The sequence below is a fragment of the Dermacentor andersoni genome, chromosome 10, assembly GCF_023375885.2.
Source record: "Dermacentor andersoni chromosome 10, qqDerAnde1_hic_scaffold, whole genome shotgun sequence".
Classification (NCBI taxonomy): domain Eukaryota; kingdom Metazoa; phylum Arthropoda; class Arachnida; order Ixodida; family Ixodidae; genus Dermacentor; species Dermacentor andersoni.
Genome location: NC_092823.1, coordinates 32,854,496 through 32,864,852, shown reverse-complemented (window position 1 = coordinate 32,864,852; position 10,357 = coordinate 32,854,496). Strand labels below are relative to the sequence as shown.

The 10,357-nt window shown below is 40.3% G+C and overlaps 1 long non-coding RNA gene across 2 annotated transcripts; it reads right to left on the bottom strand.

Annotated features, from left to right (window-relative positions):
- Positions 1-225: 225 nt before the first annotated feature.
- On the bottom strand, positions 226-10,357 carry LOC126519328 (uncharacterized). 2 transcript variants are annotated; one of them, XR_008610079.2, is made up of 5 exons: positions 10,231-10,357; positions 9,396-9,486; positions 5,915-6,100; positions 3,936-4,097; positions 230-322 (listed from the first exon to the last, which is right to left on the bottom strand). It is a non-coding gene; the product is annotated as an uncharacterized lncRNA (long non-coding RNA). The 2 variants fall into 2 exon arrangements; XR_011890654.1 differs by lacking the exon at positions 3,936-4,097 and having other exon boundaries at positions 226-322; positions 10,231-10,351.

Sequence of the window (10,357 nt, the reverse complement as noted above, 5' to 3'; positions counted from 1 at the left end):
ACGCTCGCACTTCCAGGGTACTTTTGTCCACGATAGTACATCGCCTTTAATGCAAATGTCATGAAGGCAGCTCATAGACAAAGCAGCAGGTCACCATTGAGAAAATTGTCTTGCCAACACACTGACATGGCTGCAGAGATAAAACACTTTGCACTTTGTGATATGAATGCACTGCATAGCATATATACACAAAGGTGCAACATTTCAGTCCTCAAGTTCTTAGATCACAGAAGCAGCTTTATTTTCTTCAATCACTCGTCTTGCACTTCTTCCTGGTGAAAGTTGTTCTTGACCCAAAATGCTTGCAAGGATAAACTTGCTGCTGTTAGGAGAAACAAATAGTATTCGTGAATATCCATCCTAAAGAAAGCCACAAAAAAGTATAATCACAGAACACGACAAAGCAGTAACTTCTGTGTTAGAAAAACTTGTAAGTAGACCAACATTGTTGGAACAAGGGATGTTGCTATAGCCAACATTTCGACATAGGTGCTTGTCATTAGGGTAGCAAATGTTTTCCTTGGCTGTGTTGTTTTGGATTGTGCATAGCTCAGTGGCCCCTAGCCTCATTGGGGGAGAAGAAACTGGTGCATATAATAGGTCAAGAGAAGCCAAAGTGTTAAAATAAAGGAAGGAAGGGTGTGCTTAGCAGTGGTGATTGTGATGGAGCGGGTATGAGCACTACTGTCAGTTCTTGCAAAGAGTAGGGGTGACCAAAACAGAAAATGATGTACACATGTAAGCAGTCATTAATCCAGTAGACCTAATCTTCCGAGAAGACAAAATAGGTATCAAGATAAACAGTTTGCACTTTTGGAAAAGGAAAACGAAGAATTAAGGAAAATAAATTTTGTATCAAGATGCATCTGGTTAAGATCACTGTAAATGGTAAATGAAGGCACATTACGAATATATATTTTGTTAAAAGCCGATGAAGAAAAGATATATTAACGAAATATTAAAAAATAGGGACATTAAAATTAAACTGGATATGACCATAAAACAGTAAAGAACAGCCTGTGGAAAAAAATGGGATGGACAATATGATAACCAGGTGCAAGATTGCAAAACGTCGAGCGCTGTTTATATTCATGCTGCTGTTGACGGCTTCAAGTTTCTGTCTTCCTGTGGAACCTTTGTCTTACTTGAACAAGGAAATGGGTCATTTTTTAAACAAGTCTGTTCATATGCAGTTCAACGCTTCATCATTATTATATTGAAAGAAAATATTATGGTCAGTTCTCCTGGGTGTGCTTTCATTCACCAGTTATTTCCACCGGTGTAAGCTCAAAATTTAATGGTCTATATGGACCTTAGTTCCTCACAAACCATTAGCTGGTCTTTTTTTCAACACAGATGCCTGCACATTATATGTGTTGGCAGGAGTGCTAGCGAACTACATTAAACTTGTTGCCACAACCAAAGTGAAACTTCATAACAGTGATTGAAAAAAAAAAAACCAGCATTCCACAATATTGATTCAAGTCGCCTGGAAAAGTTGCTTAAGTTAATGTACACCCCCCACCCCACCAGACACAATTATACACCACACTGACTCTCATGGTGTCAACCATGCTATTATAGCACTAGGCATCAAGTAGGAGAATTAGAATATAAGAGGGCACAATGCTTTTTGTTAGAACATCAAATGTGCTTTACATAAATGCTACATTCCAACTAACAAAGGAGCAGCCGATAGTGACCAATGCATACGAAAGCTAATGACATTCTGTGCAGCAGAATGTTGACGATGAGGTGTTATGCGCACAAGTGCACTCATTCACACAAAATGACATCCTGCAGACAAACCTTGTGCCAACATTACAGTTTGAAAAACACCACAGTGGGAAGCAAAGAGTGCTAAATTTGTTGAAAATTACTAAAAATTATTCGATTATTCATTATCCTTACTGTTCGTTAAAGATTCACAGATTGTTCCCTATGGGTGCTGTAAACTGCTTTTATAGTGTTAGCAACAATGATCTGTGGCACAGACAAGAATAAATGCTCATGAAGTTTATGCAAGAGTATACCCTACAAATTACACCCCATTTCACATTCCAATGTGGTAGAAGAGGAAGACGAAAAAAACTACTTTCTCGTGGAGGATGCATACCCCAGAACAGAAGAAACAAGTGTACCTTAACCATTGCTGCTGCCGATGCCTGTGCACTAGCAGTTACATATAATATGGCAGTTACAATTGTTTTTCCACAAGCACTGCAAGCTGCTGCCAGTTTACCAGTACAGAGCTGTAATAAATTTAGGGCAAGTTAAAGCTCTCTAATGGATTCATCTGATATGACACAATTGGAATGCAATATTCTGCAAATAAGTGAAGAGTGATGTGCCATCCCATACAATGAAACACCTTTGAAGAATCTGAATCACCACCTACACTCTTAGGCAGTTACACCCTTTGGAGTGCCCCTTCTGCCACACAATAATCATTATCTGCCTTGATGTGTTTCCTTTTTTTAAAACGCCACGCCCGCTACTTTCCTTTCGGGAATGCTATCATGCTGATAACGCGCATGCCATTCGTTACTGGAAAGTACAGGGCTCGCAGCGTTAAAGAAAGGAAACGCAACAGGGCAGATGACGATTATCGTTGTGTGGCAGAAGGGGCACTCCAAAGGGTGTAACTTTGCCTAAGAGTGTGGGCAGTGATGAGGTAAAAGAGTGTGTTCTGTGTAAAGTAGTGCACCTGTATAACCTAAAGCTGTGGAGAATGCATTTAGTATCAGCTGTGAAAACCTCCATGCAGTTTTGCAAAACGCAAACCCCCTACCATTTTGTTGTTCAAAGGCAATGACACGTAGGGCCATAACATGTACATTATGAGTTTTGTTCCCAAACAATCAAAGTGAATAGCACCACCTTAAGTGTTATGTGCCTTCTGTCTTACATTTTCTGTCAAAAATTGGTAGTGTCAAATGCTGCGATCGGCAGAAAAACGGATTCCTGGAGCAATATAAAGTATTAAGTACCGTGATCTCAGTTCTTTCACTGCTGTTTAAGCATTGTCGGGTCTTAAAGTAAAAAAACGAGGAATAAATACACGCATATTTTACGTCACAACCCTCATGAGGCATTTAGTAGTCTGGATTATAAAGGATTCCAGATTTACAATGCAGGACAGATTTTATTCCACTGAAAGAATGGCATCATGCCAATGATTCTGCATTTGGTGCTATATTTATTTGTATTTAGTTCCATTGGAATGTGTGTACTGTCAGCGATATTGCTTGACATGTTTTAGATTGACTGTTTTCTAAATTTAGGCAAATTCGTACTCGCAAATAACCTTGTATGACACCAAGAACTTGCTTAGCAGGAGTATTTCTAACATTTGCAAGATATTAGGCTCTTGAATGCATATCTAAGCCTGGGGTGCACGCCGCCCCCTAATCTCATCAGCAAGTTTCTGGAACTCATCTACAAGGTATGTTATGATGAATGTAAAGTTGCTTGAACGGGAGAAATAGGGAATTTAAACAGGTGAATTATGCAGCATAAGAATGATGTCAGCTAGAAGCAAGCATCAAGAAGCACTGTCACTCAATGTGCATAGACTATCAAACGCAAGAATTATTTGGGATGATTTAAAATTCTGGCATTGGAACGAAATGTCTTTTAATCTATATATAAACTGATTATTCACTCTACTACCACTACCTTTACCAGAAACATTCATAATCATTATCCTATCTATGCCACATCATCCTAGCTAATATTCAAGCCTTCATAAGCTGCTTTTTTACTGCTAATTCTCTGTGGGAAAGAGGTGTCCGTATGAAGACCATATCATATACTTATTAACCGTTTTTTGATAAATGATAAGGGAAGAACTTCACACCGAAAATGCGTTGAGCTTGAGCAAGTTCTACGTTTGACGCTGTTGATTCTTTTTCCCTTTGCCATCATTGACCCACCTGGTTAGCTAAGTAGACAGAAAAGCCGCAGGAGAAAGGTGGGGGTGCCAAATTAGACTTGTGCCCCAGGGGACCTTTTCACGGTCACTGGAGGAACTGCCTGTGGCCTCGGCATCTTCCTTGAGGGCCATGGCCATGTCAAAGAAACCTTGTCTCCACAGGCTGCATAAAGAAAGATAATTTTCTGAGCCAAGTCTTTTTCTTAAAAGAACCCATTTAAGGTGTGTTCGTGGCTTTGCACCACAAAACTGACACATGACTGGCCACTTAAGACACTTTATGTGTATTCGCAGGCTTATTCCTTGGAAAAACACTTTTATGTAGCACACAATGAGTAACAGTAACAAAAAAGTGTATAAGGAGGCTTTCATATTGCTCTACAACTTTTCATTGACACATTTCATTTAATTATTTGAGATATTTATTAACTAATTAAGAATTATGTAATTAGGCAGAATGCAAAATATAATCAGAGTATCTCCAAGCGACGGCAAACAACATTACCTTCATTTTGTCTAGTTACATCGCATTTACATATTTCTAAATCTTGGTGCATGATAGTTAAGACACCCTGTAGATCAAAAAACAATATTACAATTTTTATAATCATCTCTTGCGTGTTATTGGTGGCTATGGCTGCTTCAAGTTATTCTTTCAGTACGGTACAAGCAGTTTTGAAGTGAAATTGTTTTGCATCGAGGGCGGTAATCTAGAAAATCAAGCAAAAGGTCAAGTTGCGTTCACTATTCAGATGTTTAACTAAGAAGCTGCAGGAAAAGGAAACAGAACGCAACACCTAATAAACAATGCAAAATTTGAAAATTTGGACTGAACAAGAAACCAGTTTTTGAAAACACAGAAAAAAGCCAGCAGCTTACGTCGAATAAACCCTTGCTATGTACTCCAAGTGAAGTTGTTACCACAATGCTTGGGCATCATACGAACGTAACAATCAACAACTTTGAGCAGAATATTAACACCACTAAATGAACTGGCCTTTGAAGATTCTTGATCTGAAATCCTCGACGACTTGCTCTGGCGTTTAATCTGTCGAGCTCAATCTGTATTCTCAAAAGCTGGCTCTCGGCCATAATTTCTCTAAACGCAACATCAGCTTAAATCTCAATATAGGGTTGACCTGTAAATAAAGTGGATAATGCATGGCAAACATCATGAACACTCTTACATGTTAACCAGAGGGTTCACTTATGCAGCCATGAAATTGTGATGCAGACACAATATATTGAAGCTGGTTTTGTGAAGTGTTTCATGCTTCCAAAGCTTCTTCTCCAGTTGTGAAAGCTGTCTCCACTAGCTAAATAAGCGATGAGAATAAAAAAAGAACTTCAACATGCTCACAATACGTTGGCCATTTGCAAGTAAACAGCAGCCTTTTTGGGCGCACAGGTTGCCTGGTGCAAATCTACTATGCCACAGTACTTGCGTTACCCAGTACCAGCCACTTTAAAATGCAATGTGTTCAGAGCCCTTTCCCTCTGTTTTTTTCCTTTGGAAACAGTTTACCATGTGCTCAGTAGGTGTCGAGAAAGGGGACAGAAAACACTGTGCACCAGTGATTTCTAATGTTTTGCTGGATGCAGCACACCGCACCGGATGCAGGTGAAGCCAGTGGAAATGCGGTGTCATGCAGGCGCTTGTCCTGGAAGCAGGGCATATGGTGGACTAACTAGTGCGTGCGATCAGATAATATTGCTGCCGAAAAACTTTTCTTTGTGGTTTTTCACATTTTAGGAGGTCTCTACATGTCTGGTAAGCGCTTTTATGAAAATCTGAACCCGTATACGATAGTGTTCTCTTACATCAAGTTTTTTCTCATTTACCAGTGTTTCCATTGCACGCCACTTATGTTAGCTACACTGTCGACACTGCAATGGAAATAATTCTGGACACCTCGAAACACTGCTTGGGTTGTTTATGGCACATCAGGCAGGCATGTTAGGGGAAGAAATGCCACACACCCGTGCAAACGAAGTGCTGCCGCAAAGTTGTGAAGCACCAACTTCCGGGACAAGGTTGGCTTCAGTCGAGGGTGCTCGATGTGTTGTCCATGCCCTGTAGTAGAGATCAGTGGTGTGGACCCTTTTATACTGGCTGTCTTTTCTTGTCGGAACCTTGGCAACAGCTTCCACCATACTTTTTTGAACCTGCAACATGTGCAGAGAAAGTCACATCACTGTGCGTTGATTGTATGGCTTTATTGTTCGACACATTCTATCAAATCATTAAAAAATACAGTTCACACATTTTTACTACTGTATATAGACAGTCTAGTTGCTAGACACGCGAAACACCATCCCTCTGACAGAATGCAACAATAGAAGCGTACACTGTAAAGCTACACTAAAATTTAAATTGATGTGACACCGTATGAGCATACAGTATGCTTAATGTATGCTCTAGCCCTGTGTCAAGTAAAAGTTAATCGTCAATCATTTATGGTGTATTTCTACTTATTCTGGGTCATCAAACTGTACAATGTTCCAAGTTTACACATTGTTGGCTTTTGATTGCCTATGTGATCCGTTTCCTACTTACACATGCAGTAATCCCACTGTAATAAGGAAAAAGAGTTAGAGAAAGAAATGCCATGATAATCTTCCACATTTGCTGAGGGCAGGAACAATGGCCAATAGCATGTGGTTGAAGCTACATTAATACTCAGTTTTCACACAGCTTAATTGTTCAGCAAGTAATAAAGAGGTACGCTGTGCGCCTCTGCATAACCAATAAAATCTGACTACTTGACACTGTACTAAGGCTGCTGCTTGATAGTGTTCGGCAGTTCGGCTTTGGTTTTCTGATATACAGAACTGTTTAGGTACCAGTAGGTTACTTTGCGATAAAATGAAACTTGCAGCACTGGTCATTTGCACATAAATAATGCGACAGCAAATATAACACAAGGATAGGAATATGGGTCTCTTAGAAAAAGTACATACACATTATGAATATAATGTGATGTGATGCCACAATGAAACAGAAAGCAACGCATAGAACTGGACGGCACTTCCATGCCACCAAGGTTATTGGACAGACTACTTCAGAAGTGCCCGCAACACAGTCAAAGAAGGCAAAGCAGCATTTCTTTGCGTTCAACACAATGCATTGGCGGGCTAGTTGGTGCGAATCCATAAATACTTTGTTTAGCGCAAAACAATGGACACAAGAAAGACGACGAGCACAAGGCGCTACTCTCAACTGACATCACTTTATTGCGTCACCCCTTTATAGATAGTAGAATCTAGAAGAACATGTGCAGTGAGCACCATGTGCAGGGACCACCAACAACCGATCACAAGAGCGCACTCATGCGACGGGATCCAAAAAACCATATTGAGCACCGCACAAGGTTAAAGAAGGCACACTAATGCACTGTGACCCCAATGACTGTATGAAGAAAGCTTCCGATAACTCTCGGGCGGTGGTATCACAGCACTTTTTCAAAATCATAGTATCACGAAACACGGCTTTGCACTTCCATATTTTACAATGTTGAGCCAAATGGGAACCTGTGCCTGTTGGTATGGATCGCTCATGTTCGCAATGTTTCGTGATACTACGATTTTGAAAAAGAGCCGTGATACCACCGCCAGAGAGTTATCGGAAGCTTTCTTCATACAGTCATTGGGGTCACAGTGCATTAGTGTGCTTTCTTTAACCTTGTACAGTGCTCAATATGGTTTTTTTTGGATTCTGTCGTATGAGTGTGCTCTTGTGATCAGATGTTGGTGGTTCCTGCACATGGTGTTCACAGCGCATGTTCTTCTAGATTCTGCTGCCTACAAAGGAGGGACGCAATAAAGTGATGTCAGTTGAGAGTAGCGCCTTGTTCTGTCGTCTTTCTTGTGTCCATTGTTTTGCGCTAAAAAAGCAATTATGTATTTCTTGTGTGTGTTTGAAGACAGCTCCACACGTAGTAGCGATTCCAGTATTGCTGCCCAGTGGTTTAGCTCGCCACAGCTTGAAGTGCCACAAAATATAAGGAGAGAAACCTGCATTATAGTTTTGTTGCAAACAAGAATATAACGTGAAGTGCATTCTGAGGCCAGAAACTATAGAAAAAAATTTCATGATGCACCACTGTGCGGGGTTTTATAGCAAAGTCAAATACATTTAGTGTAAATATCCCACTATGATGGTACACAATGGTGGTAATCTGTAATAATATAAAAGGTGCCATAATGTTACAACAAAAGTTGACATTACTTAATAATAGCCCTGTAAAATTTAGCATGCAGGGGCACCCTTGGTTAAACAATAGTGATGTAATGTCTACGTACACAAGTATTGCCCATGCATTTCTGCCATTGTCCAAATGGCATAAATGAATGGGTAATACTTGTATACATACATATTACATCTCTATTGTTTAACAAAGTGGGTAAACTATGTCTGCCTCATACAAGATTAGAATTAAACCATAAATTATATATAGTCACCCTAACAGTAACACCTCATTTGAACTTCACAGTAAGTAGACGTCACCTATTCAAAGTTTATATGTTGACTGTAACGAACCCTCATTACAGCAGCGCAGAGCATTCCTCACATTTCCTTACGTACTCAGAATTCAAGTCATCACCGCAACACATATGCTACAACATCATCACCTGACACACAATTACTTACTTACGAAAGAAGACACACCAACATGCGAGAAATGTCAACAGCCACAAACAGTTATGCACATATTACTCACATGTACGCAGACTGAAACACACAGACGAACACTTTTGCACAAATTATATCAACTACACATACCTTTACACCCTGCTCTAATTTTAGGTGATGATCCGCTAGTCCCATTATGTGACGTTCGTAAATTTCTAGACGACACTGGATTTTTACATAAAATATAGATTATTAACAAAGCCTTTTCCTACATTAACTGGATTTTAAAACACCTCATGTTTGGCGCAGCATAGCCTTAGCCGCTTTTGCGCCATGAAACCCCGTTTAACTAAGTAAGTAAGTAGACGCCTGTTGATGCCAGCCTCCCCCAATGCTAAACTGTGCTGCATGCTTTACAGAGAAATTATAGTGGTACCACTAAACTCTGAAGCTATTCAGGACTGCAGCATTGTAGAAGACATCTACAAATGTCCCATTTCATGTGTAACAGCCTGAATTGCTTGCACATCTTACCAAGTGCAAATTAAAATTACTTCTCCTTGTTTAGCATTTTTGCCTGCTAGACCACAATCCAATGTCATCAATATATTAACATATTACCTCAACAAACCTAATTTGGCTTATAGATTAACACCTTCGCATACTGCCACAGCTACACTCTGTCATATGCGTTGCAATCATAAAGGAGTGCTTGTCCACCAGCACTCCAATGTCACTAACAGTGATCACCTACACAGCTTGATTCAGGTGGCAGGTGGCAGTCATGATTCAGGTGGCAAATAGCTAAGAGAAAAAAAATCCACTCACTTTGAGAGCTACAATACTGCGATAACTTGAGAGAGATGGACCCATTGCAGGCAGCAGACCTCTTCTCAGCTCCAGCACAACAGCAACTTGCCTTTCAGTAAAAGAAAAGGATTGATTAGTAATGATAAGTTACCTTGTTTTTGCTGAGTATCAATACAATCTGACTTTCATGCATATCCACTCTCCGCTTTAGTAATACAACTGAATTATTCGTAAAATAAAAGAGTCAATGATGGTACCATTCGCTTCTCTTGTATGTCCAATATTTTTCGCACTGATACCCCGTTTACTGCTTGCTTACTGACACGAATGCCTTGACTGCCCAGACATCATTCGAAGCAACACGTCTTGCTGCACTGCAAAAAGTTGCACCGAGGAAACACAGCAGAGCAGCCAGAGGAAAGAACTTTTTTTTTCTGGTCACAATTAAAACGTGCACCCAAGCAAGAAAGTAACGATCACAGGTAGTGAGCGACTGCTATTGCCTCGAACGTTTATTTCCGTATTTTAACAGAAGTTCTTGTATCGGATACAGTATGCTCTCAAGCCAATACAAGCGTCAATACAAGTGCGCAACTGAACGCAGTTTTATTCTACGCTTTTAACGCGAGTGAGCAAAAGGTTAGAAGTACCTCACGGAAATTGCGATCGAGCCGATCGCGCTACGACTGGAATCGATCTGAAAAGATAGAGTGATCCCTTTCCCCATTCATGCGTCAGTTTTGCCCTAAGACGTTGCATAGTTGAAACAATATTTCTGTTCGCGACACCGGCTTACCACACATCACTTCAACACCTACGTTATGCAAACCGAATAAGATTAAAATGGGCTTACCTCATGAGCAAGTTACGAGTGCGCGTAGACTGTTGAACACCCGTTGAGAGCAAGCAGGATATATCCGTGTCCAAGCGCATACGTGCACCCAAACAAAGGACAACTTCTTCGATGCCGCAGCGTGCAG